Below are 25,113 nucleotides of genomic sequence, written 5' to 3'. Positions count from 1 at the left end.
TCTAGCTTTTGGAACGTTGTGTTCTCCTTGATTGCATCACAGGTTTCTCCTGCCACCTGGTGGCAACATATGTCTATTGCAGGGGCAATGTCTAAATTTAGCGGGTATCTGCTAAAGTTGCAAATACAGCTCACAAAGCTATTCTTAGAGATTTTTTAAAACATCCAATTACAAGACAATTCTACATCCATTGTATCATTTTTTCCTCCCACCAGCTTTCACAGTGGTATTCGTATTCTTTTCTATTTTCAGCAGAGAAAGAAGGAGCTCAAGAGCTAAGAAACTGACCTTAGATGATAGCCAGACAATAATGGGATTAGAACTCAGCCCCAAACTTGCAACAGCCATGAGAGTGATAGCTTCGTGACAATCTTTAAGGTCTTAAATCTAGAAAGATATTTGGGCTGGAGGTACAACATTGGTGGCCATCAGAATAGAAGAAATATTTGAAGGTTGATCAAAACTTGAAACCAAGAAAAATGATGCAATGGGCTTCCAATAAACAAACCAAGATGGCCTGGCTTAGGAACAGCGGGTTAAAGAAAAGGACGCTCATACTGGCAGTCTGAAGCCACAATCTTAGGAATGGACATCTTTGTCTATTATGTGAAAATGCATAGTAAGGAGGAGGAGGAAAGAGAGGAAGGGGCAGAGGAGACATAACAGCTCTACTCTCCACTCTACCCTCCACGTTCTAGGCCAAATTAAAAACTCTAGCCTGTATTTGTTATGAGAAACACAGATGAGACAAAAGTCAACAATGAAGTATGACTGTTCACAGCCTCTTTCCCTCCTTACCCCTCATTCCCTAAGCGACTATTTCTTGCCAATTATTCAATCAGTGCCTGGACATTTTTATAAATAGTGGGATAATCAACAAGAGAGGGAATGTAAGAGGGAGAGGATACCACTTAAAAGGAAAAGGAGAATTAAAAGCAGAAAAGGAAAAGAAGAACAAATGGAAACAATGTATCCAGACATAGGAGACCTTACAAACTGGGTTTAGAGTTTGGGGTGGGACAGAAGTGAAGCTTTGATAGAGTGTGTTGTACGGGAGATTAGTAAAGAGAGAATCTAGCTGGGCATAGCCTTAGACGGGTCACCAGGTAGGAGCAGTCACACAAGCAAGACAGCAAGTCACGAATCCAGGCAGATGGCCAGAGGTGCACAAAGGGCCACAGGTCAAAATTCCTGAGGAAGAGCCCAAGGCCAGTGTGACTTTGAGGCGAAGTCTACAACAGAACCCAGCTCATCAGCAGAGATGGATCCTGAGCAATAGATGCCAAAGAGAAAGGGTCATATTCCACTGAGCAAAGGAGAGAAGGAGATTGAAGAAGCCTTCTGACATATTCAAGTGCAATAGGAGAGAACTCTGTCCAGACTTAAGAGCACAGCTCTGCCATTTTCTAACTGGTGAACTTGGAGACTTCCTCCCCTCTCTGAGCTTCCACACATCCTCTGGATAGTGAGAAGATGTGGCTGGGGGATCTCTGAGGGCTCTTTTGGCCCTGACCCTCAGCCTCAGCACCCCACTTGGCTGCAGGCACTCTAGCTGTCTCTTTTCCCTGGGACAGGTGAGACTAAGAGAAGTTGGTGCCCTTTGACTGCTGTTGCCAAGGGGAGTCCCACCACCAACCCCAGCCTAGCAGCTTTCTCATCACCACACCCTTCTCTGTTGTCTTCCACCTGCCTTTGGTGCATAACCACCACGAGGCTCCAACACTGTATTCCTCAGCATTCCCCATGCTCTGGGACTCTGCTTTTGCTCTGTCCTCTCTACCCAAAACAGGAATGTCACCTGCCAAATACTTTTTTATGCTTCTAAATATTGTCTATGACAGGAAGGAGCATTGCTCTCTTCTCTGATTCCTAGACTCCTAGAACTCTGGAGTCAAATGAGCTTATGATAATTATTTGTCTTCCATTTCAGATGTAATCTCTGTCGGTATTCAATAAATACTTACTAATTCATTTATCAAGTGATGTGTTAAGTTAATAAACAAGTGGATGTGCAATGCTAACAAATGCACACACTTCTCACTATATTCACTGCCAACATCTCTATCATCTGAATTTTTCTAGTAATTCTTAACTGTTCTCCTTATATCTGCCTCCTTGTCCATTTTTCCTCCTTTTAAAACTTTAGACATAATATTTATCAGAGCTCTCTGCTCTACTCAGAGCTCTCCTGAGAGTTAAAGGCATTTGCAAACTCCTGTATGATCAAGGAAATCCCCTGTACCACGCTTCACCTCCATCACTCCACTCCAGCCACACTGACTTCCTTGGTGTCCTGCAAACATGCCCTAACTCTAACTCTTCTGGGACTCTGCCCCCAAATACCTGCCTGGCTCACCATATTTAAAATTTTCAACATGGAATACCCTACAGCTTCTCCACCTTTACAATAGATGACATAATTTATGTACTGTATGTACTGTCTATCTCTTCCAGGAAGTTCCACGAGGAGGGGTTTTGGGTCTGTTTCATCCATTGCTATATCCACAGTAGCTTGGCACTCAACATTTGAGATCCCTGGTTCTCAAGTTTTTCGACTACAGCGTGGTATCTCATTCAAGTAAGCTAATCTAGCAGCCAAAATAGTTTGAACCTTTTGTTGTGGTCTTTAAAAACTCTGAAGAAGATTGCAATCGTAATCCAAGCAAGATGTCTTAAAAATTTTCCCTTCTACCCTAATTCTTAGATTCCAGAGCTGCTTCCTCTAACATCTTCACGTCTCTCTCTGAACCCTCCCCAGGTACCCTGTTCATGTGAGGTCTTTATTCTTCTTCCTCGTGGAACCATTCCACCTACATCCCCAGCAGGACTTCTGCTCCTCCCGCCTCAGAGCCACACTAGGATGGCTCCCTACTGAGGGAAGTGGGTCGAGTCCTCTAAGGAGCAAGGTTCTCTCACTCTGTGTGCTCTTCCCAAGGTAAATGTAATAAAGAAATTTGGGGGTAATAAATTTGTCCATTTCTTAAAAATGCAACCTCAGACAGCAAACAGGCCAGGAACTCCAAAATGTTCCCAAGGAGTCACATGTGTGTTAGTTGAGGCACTTGTCATTAACTTACCTATGAGCAGTGGGGCAGAAGTTAGAGACTTCCCTCCTGTCTAGTCTGTTTTTTCTGGAGAGTTTGGAGGCTGGGGGACTGGAGCAACTAGCTAGAAGAGAAACTGAGTCAAGCCCTGGCAGTCCTGTCTGCAAACTCAGGTGCTCAGCTCTCTGTTTGGGAAGTCTGGCTACCTAGAGAAGCATATTCCAGGAAACAGCCAGGCCACAAAGTTCTCAGTTCCAGAGACCTGGTTATCTCAGTTGGTGGCCAAGACTCTCAAGTTAAGAGAATAGGCACTTATTTGGAGAAAAACCCAAGAGTGACAGAACCTCAGAGCTTCTGTCCTTGAATCAGAGGAACTAAAGAACAGGGACCAGAATTACCACCTGAGCCATCACCAGAAGGGAGAGGGAAGAGCTGGGACCCGGTGAGCCAAGCACTCAGGAATTCCCTTGAGAGCAAATCTCATGCAGGAAAGGAGACCGGAGGAGTCGCGATGGGGTCACTTGGTCCCAATCAGGCCTGAAGACCTTGACTCTAAGCATGTGAGCAAAGCTGCCTTTGGTCAAAATAGACACAAGGTCCGAAGCAGAATGAAGCTACAGGTAGGGCTGTCAGAGGACATAGGATGGTCAGAAAATTCATCTGTTCATCCCACAAATATTTATTGAGTGCCTACTATTATTACCAGGTACTCTAGGGGCTGACATCCTAGTCAAATGACAAATCTCTATTTGGGAGACTTCCCTGGGAGACACGGGTCTGATCCCTGGTCCAGGAAGATCCCACGTGCCAAGGGGCAACTAAGTTCATGCGTCACAGGCACCTAAAGCCCATGCTCCACAACACAAGAGGCTACCGCAATAAGAAGGCTGCGCACAACTAGAGACCAGCACCTGCTCACAGCAACTAGAGAAAGCCTGCACACAGCAACGAAGACCCAGCCAGTGCAGAGAAAAAAAAAAACCTCTCTCTGGGACAAGTCAGAACCAGAGAACGTCCTCAGTACCTGCTCGGTCCACGCCTATGGTAACTCTGACAACAAACTGCAGGGAGTCCAGTTGGCTTGTGCTACATATTTATTTTAACCCCAGAAAAAGTTTAACAACCAAAATAAAATCATAGTGCCTTGAAAAATAAAAGAATGTCCATGGCTGATTTTATTATTGTTATTTCCTAGAACTCTAGGCAGCCTACTCAGGATTCCAGGATTCCACAGAGCACAATTTAAAATCCTTTGTCCTCAGTCAGGCTGACCTTCCAAAAACCAGGTGGGCACACTCTCTATTCCCCGAGCAGCAGTAGCAGGGAGATATATCAAAGGAGAGTGAGCTAGGCTTCATTACGGGAGCTCTGAGGCTCGAACTGGGCCTCCCAGAGGGTCCATGTGGACTTATAAATAGATGCAGTAAAAGAGTAAATAATGAATTTGTGCAATTGGAGGGAAAAGCTCTAAAGCAGTTCTGGCGATGTGGAGACAACCATTTAAAAAACAGTGCCTGTGCACGCATCTCACCCGGCAGATATAATGGCTTCATATACATTCATGAGCTTTGGTCTCCCAACTCTTCCTCTTTTTCAATCACAATCATAAAAGACAAAGAAAAAGTGAGAGGGGAGAGAAAGACAGATAAACTTTAAGGCTCCGAATTGCAAACACAACCTACAGTTTGTAAATTGCTTGGAGACCTTTGGAGGGAGAATCAAGGAAATGAAAAGTAGAACATACAGGAATATTGCTGTTTAGGGGAAAGTCTCTGCTCTGGGCATAAAATCTTGTCTGGAGAATGGCTGAGAGGCACAGTACAGCCTGAACGCAAGATTGCTTTGTATAAAGGACGTGCCTTGCTCTTCACTCTGCATCCCTCTGCCTGCCTCCTGTGGCTGTCTCCAAGGTCATTTATTTGTGCAAGTGCCAAGGCTCTACGGTTTTAGTGATATGGAAAAACAAGGGCCCAGGAGTCCTGGCTCTGCTTGTCAGCTTCTGTTAGCCCAACCCTCCCAAGTAAATCTTTTTTAAAGTGAGATACAGTTGATTTAAGGATATTAGTTTCAGGTGTAGCCCGGGTGGTGCAGCGGTAAAGAATCCTCCTGTCAACGTAGGAGACGCAAGAGACGCAGGTTGGATCCCCGGGTCAGGAAGATCCTCTGGAAGAGGAAATGGCAACCCACTCCAGTAGTCTTGCCTGGAGTTGGACAGAGGAGCCTGGCTGGCTACAGTTCATGGGGCTGAAAAGAGTCAGACTTACTGAGCTGTCACACATGGACCAGGCAGCTCTTCTGAGAGGCAACCTGCCACCGAGTCAGGGGGTCTCAGAGCTCGAACCATGGAGTCTGATTTCCTGAGTTTAAATCCTAGCTCAGCCACTTTTTGTTTAACCTGCACTTTCTTCCATAAAAGAGTTGGGTCATCTGCAAAAAAAAGGCTTTTCAGTTTTGTGCATTTGTACACGTATTGCCTGGTGATTTGGGTAGGGGAATTTATTGTTTTTAGAAATAAACACACACGCACACACAGTGAGGAAATCAGCTGCCAGTAACTTGAGGTCAAGTTATTGTTATGTGCTAGGGTCTTGTGTCCTCAAAGGCAAGTGCGCGGTCTAACTTCAGCGGGAAGGAATTGAGCAGTGCGGCCGAAAGGGATGAACGAGAGATCACAGGCCAGCTTCCGTTTCCACACCAGGCTGTGTGCTTAGACCAAAGGCAGCCGAGAGGCAAGCAGCCAGCTCAGCGGGGTCACGGGGCTCGGGTGCCCCTTCCCTGTGAGTGAGACTGACCCCAGGCCCTGGCAAGCTGTTAGGGGGCTCGGGGCTGCCGGAGGAGCAGCTCTTCAGAAGAGATGTGAGATGAACGTCGTACCCATTTGTGTTGAGCCCTGGCCTCGCTGCAGCGCTGAGTAGCCTTGGCCCAGGGCCAGCTTGGATAATTACATTTCACCTGCCCAGACTCCCCCATGGCTTCCCCTGAGAGGCGTATTCCTCTTCCAAGGCTGCCGTGATCCAGAACATAAATACTCTCTCAAAGGCAGTATTCTATGCCTGGGCAGCTGAGGTTTTGTTCCTTAAAAGGAAAATCCTCTTGTAACTACATACTTACTATCATTCCTTCATTCTTCAGCAAATAGTTATTAAGAAGCTACTTAATAAGTGCTAAGTACAGTGCGGAGAGCTGGAGTGAGGAAATGAGTAAGACAATAAATTCTCTGGCCCTGAAGCAGCTCACAGTCTAGCAGGAAAACCATCAGGATGAATGGTGAATGTCTTTTAAAATGGAATCTAGCTGGAGAACCAAAAAGAAAGATTCCAGATCTGCACAGAAGAGTTAAGGATGGTTTCCAGTGTCGGCAATGTGGGAACTGAGCTGTTAACTAGAACCTCAGTAAGCAGATAATAAGAACGTGCAAAGCAGCGGACAAGACGATATGCAGAGCAAGAGGGTATGAAAGAGCTTGGAACTGACAGAATAGAAGACAGAGTGGCAGGAGTATACAGTATGAGAGGGGTAGGAAGAGGAGGAGGCTGGAAACGGAGTCCCTGGCAAGAAGTGAAGAGCCTGGAGTATCACAGTAAGGATGTGTTTGCAGCACTTGAAGATTTTAAGCCTTGGAGCAACCGGTCCATCCATGTTTTATAAAGTCGCTCTGTAGCAGTGTGGAGGAGAGTGGGGAAACTAAAGAGCAAAGATCAGAAACATCAAAAATATGGCACTCTTCTCCTACACCCAATAAGAGGTAGTGGGAGAGAGGGGCAGACAGTAAGTGTTCAGGATGGGAAATCAACAGGTTCCTAGTGCCTGGTGGGATGAAAAGTGAGAGAGTAAAAGAATCTAGAAGATTGGGCAGCTGGGTGGATGGTGGGACTATTAACCAAGATGCCACAGGGAGGAGGCGGGGCAGGGGGCATAAGGGACTTGGGCGGGGACCAGAAAAGGCAGCCACGAATGTAGGTCTGGGCTCATGAACTCACAGTTCTCTGCAAGCACCGTCAGCTGCATTTTATCAACAAATTTATCTCTGGAGGTTCTACACCTGGGTCCACAAACCTGAGCTACCAATCCCTGAGAGGGCATGTTAAAACACATATTTCTGGGCCCCATCCCAGAATTTAAGATTTAGAAGGTCTAGGGTTCCCTCCACAAGAATTATATTTCTAGCAAATTCCCTGTGATGTTGATGCACCTGACCTGGATGTCATGCAAGAACTTCTACTCTAGACTTTTGTATGGGCTGTTTACCCTGCTTGATCTGAGATTGTCTCTGGGTGGGTGGAGATGATCAAAAATGTTCCTTTTTACCACCAGAATTTCAAGGATTCAGTTATAACCCTTAAGAACAAGTGTTTGTATTTAGTGGTGCTTAATCTCCCATTTTTTTCTCAAATGACAGGGTTTTAAAAAGTGTTAGCCGATAATAATAGGTAACGTATTTTTTTTTTTTTTGAAGGTCAGCTACATGCCAGGCATCATGCTAAACATTTTTCATACACTGTCTCATTTAGTCCCATGGAAGTGAATACCATTACAATTCCCATGTCTCAGGTGAGGATAAGAATAAGTGAAAGTCACTCTCTATGCGACCCCATGGACTATACAGTCAATGGAATTCTCCAGGCCAGAATACTGGAGTGGGTAGCCTTTCCCTTCTCCAGGGAATCTTTCCAACCCAGGGACTGAATCCAGGTCTCCCACACTGCAGGCGGATTCTTTACCAGCTAAGCCACCAGAGAAGCCCAAGAATACTGGAGTGGGTAGCCTATCCCTTCTCCAGAGGATCTTCCCGACCCAGGAATTGAACCAGGGTCGCCTGAATTGCAGGAGAATTCTTTACCATTCTGATAACAGTTAAAATCAACCCAAGGTCAAGTTGTTATTAAATGGCAGATTTACTAGAGTCCATGCTCCAATACTGGAGAAGGAAATGGCAGCCCACTCCAGTGTTCTTGCCTGGAGAATCCCAGGGATGGCGGTGCCTGGTGGACTGCCGTCTATGGGGTCGCACAGAGTCGGACACGACTGAAGTGACTTAGCAGCAGCAGCAGCAGCAGCATGCTCCAATACTATAGTTTACCACATTCTTTAGCATCCCATATTTTGTTCTATAAAATAGGTTAGCTATTTTATAGAACAAGACCAGAATTTTTCCACATCCTATTATGTCATTAATCTACAGTGGTTTCCTGAATCTGTTTGCAAAAATCTGCCAGCACATAGCTGGCAGACACGATGGAGTGTAACAATCATCTTTCAGCTCCTTAATAACCCTTGTGCATTGAACAATCAAGAAAATAGAAGGGTCAAGTGGAAGGCAACGCCCTGTAGTGCTATGATTGTGTTTGAGGATTTTCTGTGATGACGCTTGGGGGATATATGGGCATTCTCAGCATATTAAGAGTGTAAGAACCTCTCACAACATCTGTTCCAACAACATCTCTAGACAGTACATGCAGTATCATCCTTAAAAGACAATGTTCAGAAAGCCCTAAGCCATTGTTGATTTTTTTTGGCCACCTCCAAAGAGGAAAGCAAACAAAGCAAGCAATTCAAGTCCCAGCTCTCTATATGCAGCTCTACTGGTTATTTAGAATCTAGTAGTTATTTAGCCACTAGGTTACATGCCTAAACTGTGAGACAGAATGTGCCCTAGGAGACTATACGACATCAGAAATTTGTGACCTAGGACTTCCCTGGTGGTCCAGTGGTTGAGTCCACCTGCCAGTGCAAAGGACACAGGTTTGATCCCTGCTCAGGGGAGATTCCGCATTCTATGGGGCAACCAATCCCATGCGCCACAACTGCTGAAGCCCACATACTCTACAGCCCAGGCACCACAACGAGAGAGTAGCCCCTGCTCACCCCAACTAGATAAAGTTTATGTACAGCAACAAAAACTCAGCCCCCCCCCCAAGAAAAAATTGTGACTTGTATCCCAGGGTTATTTTAATGTACTGGGGATTATGAGTATGGATGCTTGAGGAAGCCATGTGGACCAAGACACCCCTCTTGTGAGGACATGAAACTCTTTAAAGGGTATATGTGAGTGCCCTTCTGGAAAAGACAGCGCTAAAGAAAATTTCAGGAGGAGGACCCTCCCCAAACTGTCCTGGAACCAAGCCTGACTGACAGTCTGAAGTTCACCAGCAGGGTTCCTGGGATTAGGTTTCTTGTCATAGGCAAAGAATTCCCAAGGTAAGCCTTCATATGTAAGCCTTCTCCCAAATCTCTGTCCATATTACTGGATTTCAGTATCAGCACGAACCTGGACTTGACTCTCAGTCCCTGAGGCTCAGGTCTGGAAGTCTCACTCTACTTGATTCCAGGAGCCCTCCCACCCCGTTTTCCAGGGCCTACGCACTAGTATCCGTAACAGTCCCACCACCAAAATTATCTCCACACCTGCCGCTGGCTAACATCTTACTTCAGACGGAGCAGAACAGCACTAACAGAATGCTGACTGCTGTCTGAATTCCAGCAAAACCTTGGCTTTAGCTCCTGCTGCCTTGCCCCAGACACCACAACACTGCCCGTTGGACACAGCTGTGTCCAAGGCTGCTGCTGCTGCTGCTAAGTCGCTTCAGTTGTGTCCGACTCTGTGCAACCCCACAGACAGCAGCCCACCAGGCTCCCCCGTCCCTGGGATTCTCCAGGCAAGAACATTGGAGTGGGTTGCCATTTCCTTCTCCAATGCATGAAAGTGAAAAGTGAAAGTGAAGTCGCTCAGTAGTGTCCAACCCTCAGCGACTCCATGGACTGCAGCCTACCAGGCTCCTCCGCCCATAGGATTTTCCAGGCAAGAGTGCTGGAGTGGGGCGCCATTGCCTTCTCCAGTCCAAGGCTGCTAGTTCTCACCAAATTCATCTCCTCTTCTTGGGCTCATAGTCCAGTCTCTTTCAGTTAGATGTGGCTGTATCATTCAGTTTTACCAAAGGGAGGTGAGTCATGGTATTTCAAGTTTAGCTCATAAAAACCTTGTATGTGCCTCTTTCCCCTTCCAGGGCAACCTTGAAAGTCATTTATTGAAAATGGCAAAGTTGTGCTCACTTTAGCAGTACATAAACTAAAAACTGGACTGATACAGAGATGAGCATGGCCCCTGCAGAAGGATGGCACCCAAAGTCATGACGCCTTTCACTTAACCTATAATGGAATATAATCTGAGGGGAAAAAAATAACTGAATCACTTTGCTCCTAAAACACAATATTGTAAATCAACTATACTACATTTTTTTTTAACTGCAAAGCTTATCAGCCTGGCTCTCTGAATGCCTGTGCAAAGCATTGTTCTCCACCAACTTGAAATGTCTTGAACTCTTCTTGGAACTGAAAATCAACTTGAATGTATTTGAGCCATTATACATTCTGGAAACTTTGGTTACTGCAGCTGGCGTAACCAACTAACACAAGTGGATCAACTCCCAATTCACTAAATACCCTTTAGAGAATCATCCACGAGAACCCTCCTCCTTGATGAGTTAACCTCCCTGGCCCTGCACTCAGTCTCCGCTTGCTGGCTTCTCTTACCATGCATGGCTGAGATCCCAGCTTATGTGCCAATCCCATCTAAATAAGCATGGCAGTCTATGAACTCAGGGAAGCAGCAGCTGGATTTAAGGCAAGGAGATGAGGATGCATACACACGCACAGCCCTGAGCCTGTTCCTCTCAATCTGCTCATCCAGGAGTGGCTTGCCTGGTATCCCTCAGTGAGGGAATGCAAGCCTGTAACTTTAGTTGTCACTCTGTGAAGAGATGACAGGATCCAAAAGAATCCCAATCAACATATTACTCATTTCCTTTGCTTTTCTAGAGTAGTTTGTTGTTGTTGTGATAGGAGATGTGGAAATTGCCTTCTTTAGGGTAATCAGGAACTTCTGAAACCAGCTGGAACTTCTGTTAACCCAGGTTATAAACACTGTTAGCGGTGTTCTGGATCCCTATCTGAAATATACTCTTCTGGCCATGCTTGAGAGGCTTAGAACCTGAACCAGCAGAGTGCAGAGATGAGACACAAGGGAGAAGCACGGGGAACACAGTTAAGACCAGTGAATTATCATGACCATGGGCCAATTGTTGCACTTTATTTCCCATGAAGGGAATTCCTTGATCAGAAGAAATACTATGTAGAATACTATGGTGTATGTAAGGCATTCTGTTTTGGTAAAAGCATTGCATTCAGGGATGCAAAATCCATGTCCAAAGTGTCTGTTCCAGTAAGAGCAAAGCGCTGCCCCTTCCATGATGGAAGCAGTCCAATGCAATCAAACTGGTGCCATGATGTAGGCTTAGTACTGTTCTCTATGGCTGGCAGATTGGGCACTCAGCAGCAGCTACAGCCAGGATGGCTGTGGAGAGAAGTCCATGTTGTTGAACACATATATAACCTCAATATAAATTGAGGATTGGCCTTTTCATTTTTTGAAAAAAAAAAAAAAAAGACTATTAGAATTTTTATAGGGATTGCATTTGGGTCTGTAGAGTGCTTTGGGACATACTGTCATCTTAACAATATTAAAGTCTTCTAATGCATGAACATGGGTTATCTTTCCATTTATTTAGGTCTACTTTCATTTCTTTCAGTGAGGTTTTATGTCTTCTTAAATTTGCTGAAATTGTTTTGTGGCCTAACATATGGACTATGATGGAGAATATTCCATATGCCTTTGAGAAGTATGTTCTGCTGCTGTTCAGTGGAATATTCTGTATTTGTCTGTTAGGCCCATTTCGTCTATAATGTTGTCCAAAACCACTGTTTTCTTATTGATTTACTGTCTATACAATCTATGCATTGTTAAAAATAGAGGACTGAAGTCCCTAGTATTATTATAGTATTTCTTACTCCCTTCAGATCTGTATTTGCTTCATATACTTAAGTGCTCTCATGTTGGGTGCATATAAATATGTTATATCCTCTTAATGAATTGATCCTTTTATCATTAGTTATTGACCTTGTCTCTTGTTACTATTTTTGACTTACAGTCTTATTTTGTCTGATGTAAATATAGTTATCCCTGGTCTCTTGAGTTCTACTTACACGAAATATCTTTTTCTATGTTTCCACTTTCAGCATATGTGTATCCTTAAAGCTTAAGTGAATCTTTTACATACAGCATATAGTTCGGTCTTATTTTCTTATTCATCTAGCCACTCTATGACTTTCCAATGGATAATTTAATCCACTTACAAGTTATTTTTTGATGACTTACTAATAAAGTGAGGACTTACTAATGACATCTTATTGTTTTCTGGATGCTTTTTAGTTCCCTTATTCCTTTCCTCTTCTCTTGCTGCTTTCCTTTGTGAACTGATAATTCTTCATTTTGATATGCTTTGATTCTCTAATCTTTACTGTTAGTTTATCTACTATAGGTTCTGCTTTGTGGTTACTATGAGGCTTACATATTTTATAGATATACCAGTCTATTTTACACTGATAATGATTTACCTTCGATTATATACAAAACTCATGGGGTCACAAAGAGTCAGACACGACTGAGTGACTGAACTGAACTGAACTGATATACAAAACTACTCTTACTTTCCCTTTCATGTTTTCAATATCACAATTTACCTTTTTATATTATGTATTCCTAAATTATTATTTTTAATAGTTTTGTTCTTAACATTTATACTAGAGTTAAATGGTTAACACATCACTATATTACAGTATTAGGGTATTCTGATTTTGACTACATACTTACCTTTTCATATATATTTTCACACTACTAATTAACATCTTTTCACATTTTCATGTTATTAATTAGCATCTTTTCATTTTGGCTTCAGTACATCCTTTCAGCATCTCTTACAAGGCAGGTCACTGGTGAGCCACTCCCTTCAGCTTCTGTCTGTCTGGGAAAGTACTTATATTGCCTTAATTTTTGAGATACAAGTTTGCCAGTCAGATATTATTGGCTGGCAGTTTTTTCCTTTTAGTTGCATAGATTTTCTTTCAGTTGTATATATTTCACTTTGAATATATCATACTACTCTCACATAGCCTGCAAAGTTTCTGCTGAGAAATCTCCCAGTAGGCCTATAGGAGTTCCCTTGTAAGTACAACTTTCTTCCCTCTTGATGCTTTTAAGATTCTCTTTTTGTCTTTAATTTTTGACAGCTTTCTTATAACACAATGTGCCTTGAAGAATATCACTTTAAGTTGAGATTGTTTGGTGACCTACAAGCTTCATGAATTTGAATATCCAAACTGTTCCCCAGATTTGGGACATTCTCTGCCATTATTTCTTTAAATAAACTTTCTTTCTTCATCTACCTCTCTTCTTCTTCTGGGACTCCAATAATTCACAGATTGTTTCTTTTTAATTTTAGTCAGTTTCTACTCTTAGCATAATAGTAGCTAGTCATTTCCCCACCCTAGCCCTCTCAGGCATTCATACATGTGTTCCAGGAACAACCTGCACACAAGTTGCAGGAGCCAGGGCTGGCAAAAAAGACTGTCTTCCAAATATGAGGAATCTGTGTTTTGCTTGCTGATTGATGTTTTTGATCACAAAGGTGCAAAGTAGGCAGCCATTTTTGTTTCACCCCTTCCCCCCGAATTAAATAACTTCTAGGGGATATGCAGGGCCAGTGCCCTTTTTCCTCTCTTCATTTTTCTCTTTTCCCCCTTTTAGGATCCAGACATTAACGGCTAGGACGTTCAAAAACAACTGTATCTATGGAAGAAATGAGAAAGTGACTGTGCATGCCCAGTAAAAGGCACAGGCTGAAAACAGACATGAGAAGACCTTATGTTTATACCTCAGGCTAACTCCTAACACAAAAATAATCTGCAACAAACACAAGACAAAACAAAACAATAAACAATTTCTTATAAACCACCAAACCCTAGGAAGGGAGAGAACCTGATTTGCATTTACAACATTATTAGATTCAAATGTCCAGCTGTCAACAAAATTCACAAAAGAAACAGAAAAGTGTGGCTCATTTAAAATAAATAATCAGAAACTGTCACTGAAACAGACTCATAAATCTGGTGGCAGATTTACGAGATAAAGACTTTTAAAAAGTCTTAAAAATGCTCAAAGAACTAAGAGAAGATATGGAGAAGCGAAGACAACAATGTGTTAAAAAAAAAAAAAAAAAAGGAAATATCACTAGATGGAAAGCTAAAAAAAACAAAAAGAAATTCTGCAGCAGAAAAGTACAATAATTGAAATTTAAAATTTACTTGAGAGAGGCAAAGACAAATTTGGATAGGCAGAAGAAATAATCAGCAAAACTGAAGATAGGACAATGAAAATTATTAGAGGAACAGAAAGAAAAAAGACTGAAAAGTGAACAGAGCCTTCTTGACTACCATCTAGCAGAACATTATCCACATTGTAGGAGTATCAAATGGAAAAGAGAGCAAGAAAGAAGAGACAGTATCTGAAGAAAAAAATGGCTGAAAACTTTCCAAATTTGATGAAAGACATAAACATTCAAGAAGCTCAATGAACTCTAAGTAAGATTAACTCAAAGAAACTCATACCAAGACACATTAAACTTTCAAAAGGCAACCTTGAAAGCACTGAGAGAGAAGTGATTCATCATATATAAGGGATACTCAATAATACTGTCAGCAGATTTCTCATCAGAAATGTTGGAGGCCAGAGGTAGACCAACATATTCTAAATGTTAAAAGAAAAAAACTTGATGACCAAAAATTTTACATCCAGCATAACTGCTAAGTCATTTCAGTTGTGTCCGACTCTGTGCGACCCCATAGACGGCAGCCCACCAGGCTCCCCCAACCCTGGGATCCTCCAGGCAAGAACACTGGAGTGGGTTGCCATTTCCTTCTCCAATGCATGAAAGGGAAAAGTGAAAGTGAAGTTGCTCAGTCGTGTCCAACTCTTAGCGACCCCAGGGACTGCAGCCTACCAGGCTCCTCTGCTCATGGGATTTTCCAGGCAAGAGTACTGGAGTGGGGTGCCATTGCCTTCTCCGTACATCCAGCATAAATATCCTCTAAAAGTGAGCAAGAAATCAAGGCATTTTCAAATAAACAAAAATTGAGTTTGTTACCACTAAATCTTCCCTAAAAGAAATACTCAAGTGAGTTGCTATGTGAAATGAAAGGATACTCAACAGTAACTTGAGGTGATACAAAGAAATATAGAATTAATAAAGGCAAATAGATGTACAATGATAAAAGCTGATATTACTGTAATAATGGTTGACAACTCCACATTTTGTTTTCCACATTGTAAGAGACTGATATATCTTTTAAAAACAATTATTAGTTCAAAAGTAATACTGTAACTATGGTTTGTAACTCCACATTTGGTTTTCTACTTAAGAAGCTGATGCATTTATATTATTAGTTTATATTTGGGGGGACATAATGTATAAAGATGTAATTTTAGGACATCAACAATCAAAAGGGGTGGAAATAGAGCTATTAAAAGAGCAGAGTTTTTCTGTTGTTGAAGTTCAGATGGTATAAATTCAAATAAGAATGTTATACCTTCAGAATGTTAAATGGAATTTTCATGGCATTCAAAAAGAAAATAGCTGTAGAATATATACAAAAGGAAAAGGGAAAGGAACTTAAACATTTCACTACAAAAAATCAACTAAGTGCAAAAGAAGAAAGTAATGCAGGAAATAATGAATAAAAAGTTATATGCCATACATGAAACAAATAGAAAGTGACAAGAGAAAGTCCTTCTACATCACTAATTGCAGGCATATCTCATTTTATTGCACTTTACACATATTGTACTTTTTTTTTTAATTGAAGTTTGTTGGTAACTCTGCATAGTACAAGTCTGTCAGTGTATTTTTCCAAGAGCATCTGCTCATACTTTGTGTGTCTCAATGTCACATTTCAGTAATTCTCACAATATTTCAAACTTTTTCATTTTTATTTGTTATGGTAATCTGTGATCAGTGATCTATGATGTTACTATTGCAAAAAGATTAATTTTCCAAAAGATTCAGATGATGGTTAGCATTGTTTAACAATAAAGTAGAAACAGATTAAACTCCCCAATCAGAAGACAGAGATTGGTAGAATGGATTTTAAAAATGATCCAACCAAATGCCCTCTACAGTAGACTCACTTTAGACCCAAAGACAGAAAGACTGAAAGTAAAAGGATGGAAAAAGGCATGTAATGCAAATAATAACCAAAACAGAGCATGTCAAAATAACTTTAAATCAAAAACAGCTGTAAGAGACAAAGAAGGGCATTATGCATTAATAATTATACCTTAAGGCAAGATTCAATAGAGCATGAAGATACAACAATCATTATTGTATTCACTATACTTACATAGCTAATAACAGACCATCAAAATACATGGAGAAAAAATTGACAAAATTGAAGAGAGAAATAGACAGTTCTACAACAATAGTTGAAGACTTCAATACCCCATACTCATAATAATATTAACAGAACAACCTAAAAAAAGGTAAGAAAATAGAGGACTTCAACAGCACAATAAACCAACCGGAGCTAACAGACATATACGGAATACTCTACCCAACAAGAGCATATACATTCTTCTCAAGTGCATGTGGGACACTTTCCAGGAGAGAGTATATCTTAAGTCACAAATTAAGCCACAAGAGAGGCAAACAGATATTATGCAGGGTATCTTCTCCAATCACAACAGAATGAAATTTAAAAATCAGTAATAGGATTAAATTGGAAAATCCACAAATTTGTGGAAATTAAACAGCACATTCTTAAACAATGGACCAAAGGTTAAATCACAAGAGAAATTAGAAAATACTTAGAGACAAATGAAACTAAAATACAACATATCAGAACTTACAGAATTCAGTGAAAGCCAGACAAAGGGAGAATTTTATAGCCCAAAATGCTTACATTCAAAACAAGGAAGATTTCAAATCCACAATCTAACTTTACAACCTAAAAAACTATAAATCTTAAGAACAAACTAAACCCAAGCTAGCAGAAGAAACAAAATAGAGTGTAGCAGTGATAGAGAACAGAAAAATAATAATAAAAAGTAATGAAAACAAATCAACAAACCTTTAGCTAGAGGAACTGAGGAAAAAAAAGAGAAGATTCAAATTCCCAAAATCAGAAATGAAAAGGAATAAAGGAATTCTAAAGGAATAAAAAAGGACTGTAAGAGAGTACCATAAGCAACTGTATACCAACAAACTGGATAACTTAGATGAACAAATTCCTAGAAACATAAAACCTGCGAAGACTAAATCACAAAGAAATGTAAAATCTGAGAAAACCTGTAACTAGTACGGAGTAATAAAAAAAAAAAAAATCCCAACAAAGAAAGCCCCAGATCTAATGACTTCACTGGTGAATTCTACCAAACACATAAAAGAACTAATAATAATCCTTTTCACACTTTTCCAAAAAATTAAAGACAAGGCAACACTTCATAACTCATTCTATGAGAGGCCAGCATTATCCTGATACCAATGTTAAGCAACAACACTACAAGAAAAAACAAAACTATACACCAATATCCCTTATGAACACTGATGCAAAAATCTTCAACAAAACATTTCCAAACCAAATTCAACAACATACTAAAATGATCGTATACCATGACCAAGTGAGATTTATTCTTGGAATGCAAGGGTGGTTGAACATATGAAACTGATCAATGTAATATACTACATTAATCCCATGAAGGGAAAAAAAACCCACGTGATCACCTCAACAAATACAGAAAAAGCATTTGACAAAACTCAACACACTTCCATGATAAAAACACTGAATAAACTAGGAATAGGAGGAAATTACCTCAACATAATACAAGCCATATATGAAAAACATACAAAGAACATCATGCATGATAGTGAAAGACTAAGATTTTACACCAACGATCAGGAAAAAAACCAAAGTTGTTTACTTTTGCCACTTCTTTCAAACATAGTACTGGAAGTCCTAACCAAAGCAATTAGGAAAGAAAAGGAAATAAAAGGCATTCAAATTGGAAAGGAAGAAACAAAACTGTCTCTATCTGCTGATGGTGCTCTATGTAGAAAACTCTAAATACCACAACAAAAAAGTTAAAAATAATGAATTCATCAAAAAGGCAGGATAAAAAGTAAACACACAAAAATTAATAGCATTTCTATACACTAAAAAAGGAACAATCTGAAAAGGAAATCATGAAAACAATTCCATTTACAATAGTATCAAAAAAGAAAAAAATTTTTAGGAATTAGCTTAACCAAGAAGGTGAGATACTTACACAATAAAAACTATAACAATATTGCTGAAAGAAGTTAAAGGAGACATAAACAAATGGAAACACATCTCATGTTCATGGATTAGAAGTTTTGTCAATAATACCCATGACCTACAATAGAATTTCTGTCAATATCTTGATTTCTTTAGAAAAACTCATCCTAAAATTTATATGGAATCTCAAGCAACCCCAAATAGCCAAAACAATCTTAAAACAGAATGAAGCTAGAATACTTACACATTTCAAAAACCTGCTCTTTTGTGATCCCATGGACTGTAGTCTGACAGGCTCCTCTGTCCATGGGATTTTCCAGAATACTGGAGTGGGTTGCCATTCCCTTCACCAGGGGAATCTTCCAGACCCAGGGATCGAACTCAGGTCTCCTGCATTGGAGGCAGATTCTTTACTGTCTGAGCCACCAGCTGAGTTCAGTTCAGTTGCTCAGTCATGTCCGACTCTTTGCGACCCCATGAATTGCGGCACGCCAGGCCTCCCTGTCCATCACCAACTCCCAGAGTTCACCCAAACTCTTGTCCATAGATAGGTGATGCCATCCAGCCATCTCATCCTCTGTCGTCCCCTTCTCCTCCTGCCCCCAATCCCTCCCAGCATCAGAGTCTTTTCCAATGAGTCAACTCTTCGCATGAGGTGGCCAAAGTACTGGAGTTTCAGCTTCAGCATCAGTCCTTCCGAAGAACACTCAGGACTAATCTCCTTTAGGATGGACTGGTTGGACCTCCTTGCAGTCCAAGGGACTCTCAAGAGTCTTCTCCAACACCACAGTTCAAAAGCATCAATTCTTCGGCGCTCAGCTTTCTTCGCAGTCCAACTCTCACATCCATACATGACCACTGGAAAAACCATAGCCTTGACTAGATGGACTTTTGTTGGCAAAGTAATGTCTCTGCTTTTCAATATGCTATCTAGGTTGGTCATTACTTTCCTTCCAAGGGAAGACCCCAAAACCTGATTATAAAGCTACAGTAATCAAGAGTGTTCATACTAGCAGATATACAGACATATACACCCAACTAGATAGAATCGAGCCCCCCGAAATTAACCACATATATGGTCAAATTTTTGACAAGAGTGCAGAGATTGTTCAATGGGGAAGGAACAGCCTTTCTAATAAATGGTGCTGGGAAAACTGAATGAACACACGCAAAAGAAAAAAGTTGGACCCTCCTAACACTATATGCAAATATTAACTCAAAGTGGATCAAAGGCCTAAATAATAACACCTAAAACTATAAAATTCTTAAAAGGAAAAATAGGACAGATCTTCATGACACTGGATTTGGCAATGATTTCTTTAATATGACACCAAAGGCAAAGGCAACAAAATAAAAAGTAGACAAAATGGACTTCATAAATATTTTTAAATGTGTGCACCACATTTAAGAGTAAAATAGGTAAAATATTGAGAGAAAAAGGTAACTCACAAAATAGGATAAAATATTTGTAAGTCATATATCTGATAAAGGATTTATACAACCAATATATACAGAACTAAAACTCAGGGACGGGGGGAAAAAAAAGAAAGAAAAGACCAAATTAAAGCATGAACAAAGGGCTTGGAAAAAGATTTCTTCAAAGATTTACAAATGGCCAGTAAGTTCAGGAAAAGATCCTCAAAGTCACTAATCATTTGGGAAATGCAAATCAAAACTACAATGAGATACCACCTCACACTGATAAGGATGGCTACTATCAAAAAAAAAAAAATGTTTTGATTTGGGTATAAAAAACTAGAACATTTATGAACCTAAATGTCTAGAACCCCAAAGATTTGGTTCAGACAGGGGCTGCAACTTAAAAGATTCTGGACAGTTTGATTTCAAGTCTTTTTTACAAAGAACAACATGAATAACACTGCTCTAGATAAGGAGTCAGGACCAAACCTGAAGCGTCTTGAACACATACCCACTTTAGAGGGAGACAGAAGGATTTTAAAAGATTGTATTCAACTGAATTTAATTACCATAAAACCCATCATAATACCTACTTGCAATCAGAAAGAAGTATAATGTGAGCTTCTGAGGACTTGCATTCAACTAAGAACATGAAAGACATAAGGTGAATGCAGTAACTGGCATAGTAGTGCAGTAACAGCAATGAAAGAATTACTTAAGTACATGAGTCAGAAGGCCATACAGGGCAAGTGAGCTCCTCCATAATATCATTATATCACCATAACACCATAACAGTAAAATAAAATGCAGTAACAGTGTAATGAAGAGAAGAGACTTCTGAACAAATCTTACTGACCTGTGGTATTTAAATATTATACATAGGAAATGACTGTGGCACAGTATTCTGCACTCCAAACTGCAGAACTCTGGTTATATCCATAAATCAACTAGATGTTTCTCTGTGAAATAATGTTTTAAACACATTTTCATATACCTCATTTTCAAAACAGTCCTTTAAGGTAAGCCGACATGGCAAAGACAGTTATGTATCCTCTAACACAAACTGTGCTCTTCCTCAGTAATATAACCCCCAACATACCAGCTGCTCAAAATGAAGACCATAACAAGCTAATGTTTCATTAACTTGTTATTCATATTTTTATAAAATACATTCATTTTTCCTTAGGTTTAGACCTCATATAGTCTTCCCAGCTGTATACTTCAACATTTTTAAGCTGAATCATTTCCCAAGCATACTATTAGTCCTTCGAATTTTTCCTGTCACTTACACAGGTTTTCATAATACCAAATGTCCTCTGCAAATTTAATCAAGATGTTATGTACTTCTCCTCACATCTCATTAAGATGTCAATGTAACAGTGTTTCTTATCAGCCACTGTAGCCTATTCCTTTCACTTCATATTATCCTCAAGAAAGGTTTTTTAGTCTACAGTCTATTTTACTGAGATAGACTGAATTTTTACATCAAACTTCATATGATTACACAAAATATTTCTAAAAATAAAAATATTCATTATTAACTTTATTCTCTTTACTAATACACTCTACAGGGATGAAAATACATCTAAAGTTATTTTATACAGCAGGAGAGTCCCCTTTTCTCCCCCACACCAAACCACAATCCCACCATACGAATTGCTTATTTTTATCCCAATTAAATCTTAATCCTCTTTACTAAATGTAGTAAAAAAAAACAATAGTTTTCAACTTCAATTCAGTGTGCCATATAACTTTGTATTGTCATGGATTAATAGACAGCCATGTAAACAAAGCTGTACTGATTTTCAAACTAGATGCATTTGGATTGTATATTTCAATACGGATCACTACCTTCCCAACTAATCCCATACCTAGACTGAGCTTAGAGGATTTTTATTGTCAGATTCTTATTCACCATCTCTTGTAAATACCAAAGTTGTGATAAACCAAGGACAAGCCTACATACAAACTCCCTAAATAGACATACCCTGGTAGCTCAGCTGGTAAAGAATACACTTGCAATGCAGGAGACCCCAGTTTGATTTCTGGGTCAGGAAGATCCCCTAAAGAAGGGCTAGGCTACCCACTCCAATATCTTGGGCTTCCCTGGTGGCTCAGTTGGTAAAGAATCCGCCTGCAGTGCGGGAGACCTGGGTTCGATCCCTGAGCTAGGAGATACCCTAGAGGAAGGCATGGCAACCCACTCCAGTATTCTTGCCTGGAGAATCCCCATGGACAAAGGAGACTGACGGGCTGCAGTCCATGGGGTCACAAAGAGTCAAACATGACAGAGCGACTAAGCACAACACAAAAAGTCTTGTGTATTCTTTAAATACATTATAGGAATTTACACATTATAAATTCCTACATACAAAGTGGCTGCATATATAACATGTACGGTGATTTTTGAGAAGCAGAACCAAAAATTAGGCCCAAATAATAGAATCATTACATAATAGCATAAAGTGTTCCTCTTTTAAGTGCTTTTCAGAATAAAAGCAAGGCACTCCTTTATTTGGGGTTCCTCAGACGGGCAAATGTATTTGTCTTGTGTGCTCAGTTGCATCCAACTCTTTGAAGTCCCATGGACTGTAGCCCACGAGGCTCCTCTGCCAGGGAATTTTCTAGACAAGAATACTGGAGTGGGGTGCCATTTCCTACTCCAGGGGATCTTCCCAACCCAGGGATGGAACCTGCATTTCTTGCATCTCCTGCACTGGCTGGCAGAATCTTTACGAGTAGCACCACTTGGGAAGCCCATATTGTAACTCAGAGGTAGGCAAAAGTTTCTTAAGACATAGAAAACAGTAACTGTAAAACAGAATTCTGGGAAATTAGTTTTTTGAAATTTAAAATGTGTGCCCATTAAATGACATCATTATAAAAATGACATCATTATGTAGGTAGTCCATCAGTCAGTTCAGTTCAGTCGCTCAGTCGTGTCCAACTCTTTGTGATTCCATGAATCGCAGCACGCCACGCCTCCCTGTCCATCACCAACTCCCGGAGTTCACCCAGACTCACATCCATCGAGTCGGTGATGCCATCCAGCCATCTCATCCTCTGTCGTCCCCTTCTCCTCCTGCCCCCAATCCCTCCCAGCATCAGAGTCTTTTCCAATGATTCAACTCTTTGCATGAGGTGGCCAAAGTGCTGGAGTACAGCTTTAGCATCATTCCATAGCCCCCACAAAAATATGTACAAAACACCTACTTAACAAAGAATGGATATCCAAGATACATGAAGAACAACTTAATAATAATAAGATAAATTCAATAAAATACAGGCAAAACATCCAAAGAAACACTTTACAGAGCAAGATATACAAATGGCCAATAAGTACACATAAAATAGTGCTCTACGTCACGTTAATCATTAAGGGAATGAAAATTAAAACCATAAAAACTATAAACCACTCACTGGAAATGAACAAAATTAAAATGCTTGACAACACTAATCCTGTGTAAGACTGTATGTAGATCAACTGGAACTCTCATACGTTGTTGTGAAGTGTAAAATGGAACAACTACTTTGGAAAAGACGTCTAGCAGTTGCCTTTTTTTAATAAAACATAATTCTACTCCAAGGTATTTGTTCAACAAAAATAAAAACACATGTTCCCCAAAAGATTTGTACAAAAAAATGTTCACAGTAGCTTGTTCAGAACATCCCAAACTAGAAACAGCCTTGATGGGCATCAATATGATAAACAAACTGTGACATAGTCATATAGTACAATGCTATAAATAATTAAAGAGGAATGAACTAGTGATAAATGCAACAAGATGCATGAATTTCAAAAACATTATGCTGTTTGAAAGATGTATTATGCCAAAGAGAATATACTGCATGATTTTATTTCTATTCAGTTGTGGGGAGGAGGCTTAACTAGAAATGAACTTCCTGAGGCACTGATAATGATAGGAGTTTAGACTGTACCAGTTGCATGCATTTGCCAACTCTTTAAATATATGCTTTCATTGTATGTGAATTTTAACTTAAAAAAGAATAAACTGTAAAGACAAGAAAAATCTTATCAAAGAAATATGTTGGTTAAAAACAAGTGTGCAATTGTACTAAATAAGAAAAATAAATTCAATAATTTTGGGGAAAAATACATAATCTAACTCAACTAAGTGAAGAAACAGAATGACCCTTGCACTTAACACAGATGTCTGCCTGACTTATTCCCCTACTTCCTCTCCAGTAAAATACAATTTTAACAGAAAGGCCTTTCTAACTCCTACTTAACAAGTACCCCTAGCTCTCTCACTTTCTGTCGTTGGGTCCTGCTTAATATATATTCATAACCTTTAGTATTACCACAAGAACATATCTGCTTGCTTATTCTATGTCTCATCACCAGCAAAATGTAAACAACAAGAAAGCAGTGGGGGGAGAGATGGTATTTTTGAACATGTTATTCCACTTCTAATGTATCACTCATTTGCGATCCACTTGTGATTTGTGGTAGATTTTAACAGAATGATGTACGTACGCCTTAATAGACCAAAAAAAAAAAAAAAACATTAACCAAAGAGGGAAAGTCTCTCCTCTTCTCTCCACATTTTGCTTTCTGCCTACAGCAAAGCTGGAATTTCCCTGAAATCCATTCACTCCACATTATCTGTGCAGTCCCTCTCCAGCCATTACACCCTCAACAAGGAAGAGTGACGAATCTGATAAATCAAGAGTTTGATATTAATTTGGTCTTATTTTACTAGAGGCTGAGATCACTGAGTTAAGCCAGCCCATGTTCTTGCCAGTTTCTTGTCTCCTCTTATTTAAGAAAACCTACCAGATCTTAATTTTCTCAGTGCTACCTATCTGTCTGTGTGAAGCAGGTCCACAGGCTTCATTCATGCTATATGTTGGGTAAGGAATGTAACAATCTGCTTTGCAAATCCAGTCAAGTCTCTGCAGGCAGCATGAAGAGTGGGAGGTTTCAGGCCTAAGCCATGTCCTCCAGTAGAGCTCTTAAAAATCCTGAATTAAAGGTTATGGATACTTGCAAAGATTAATAAAGTTTGTATATCTCATGTGGACAGTAACATTTGGATATATATCAAATCAACCAAAAGGCCACAGGAGCTATAAACTCCTATATCAAGAAAAATAGAAAAAAAAAATAAAAATAATATAATACTCCATTGGTACTAAATAATTTATTGCAATAAGTTTATCTTTAACACAAGTGTAAAATAAGATTCCTGACATTTCAATTAGTTAAACCCAAACTTCAAAACTAAGCCAGTAATTAGCAACATTTTAATTCTGAAAAGTTTTTAACTATAAAAGTATCAAATATAATACAGAACCCTTAAATATTTAATGACTTTTGTCAGAATATTAAAAAATTAACTTCTGATCATTCCAAAGCTATCAAAGGTCCTCCCCCCTCACAGAAAAACTTTCTTAGCAAGTAAAAGTATAGTACCTGCTGGTGTTTATA

General features: G+C 40.0%; 1 non-coding gene across 1 annotated transcript; it reads left to right on the top strand.

Annotated features, from left to right (window-relative positions):
• Positions 1-10,086: 10,086 nt before the first annotated feature.
• On the top strand, positions 10,087-10,191 carry LOC133253529 (U6 spliceosomal RNA). The gene has a single exon (XR_009738320.1). It is a non-coding gene; the product is annotated as a U6 spliceosomal RNA (small nuclear RNA).
• Positions 10,192-25,113: the final 14,922 nt, after the last annotated feature.

This window comes from Bos javanicus, chromosome 8 (genome assembly GCF_032452875.1).
Source record: "Bos javanicus breed banteng chromosome 8, ARS-OSU_banteng_1.0, whole genome shotgun sequence".
NCBI lineage: Eukaryota > Metazoa > Chordata > Mammalia > Artiodactyla > Bovidae > Bos > Bos javanicus.
Note: the sequence above shows the minus strand (reverse complement) of the source record. Positions and strands in the feature narration are given on the sequence as shown.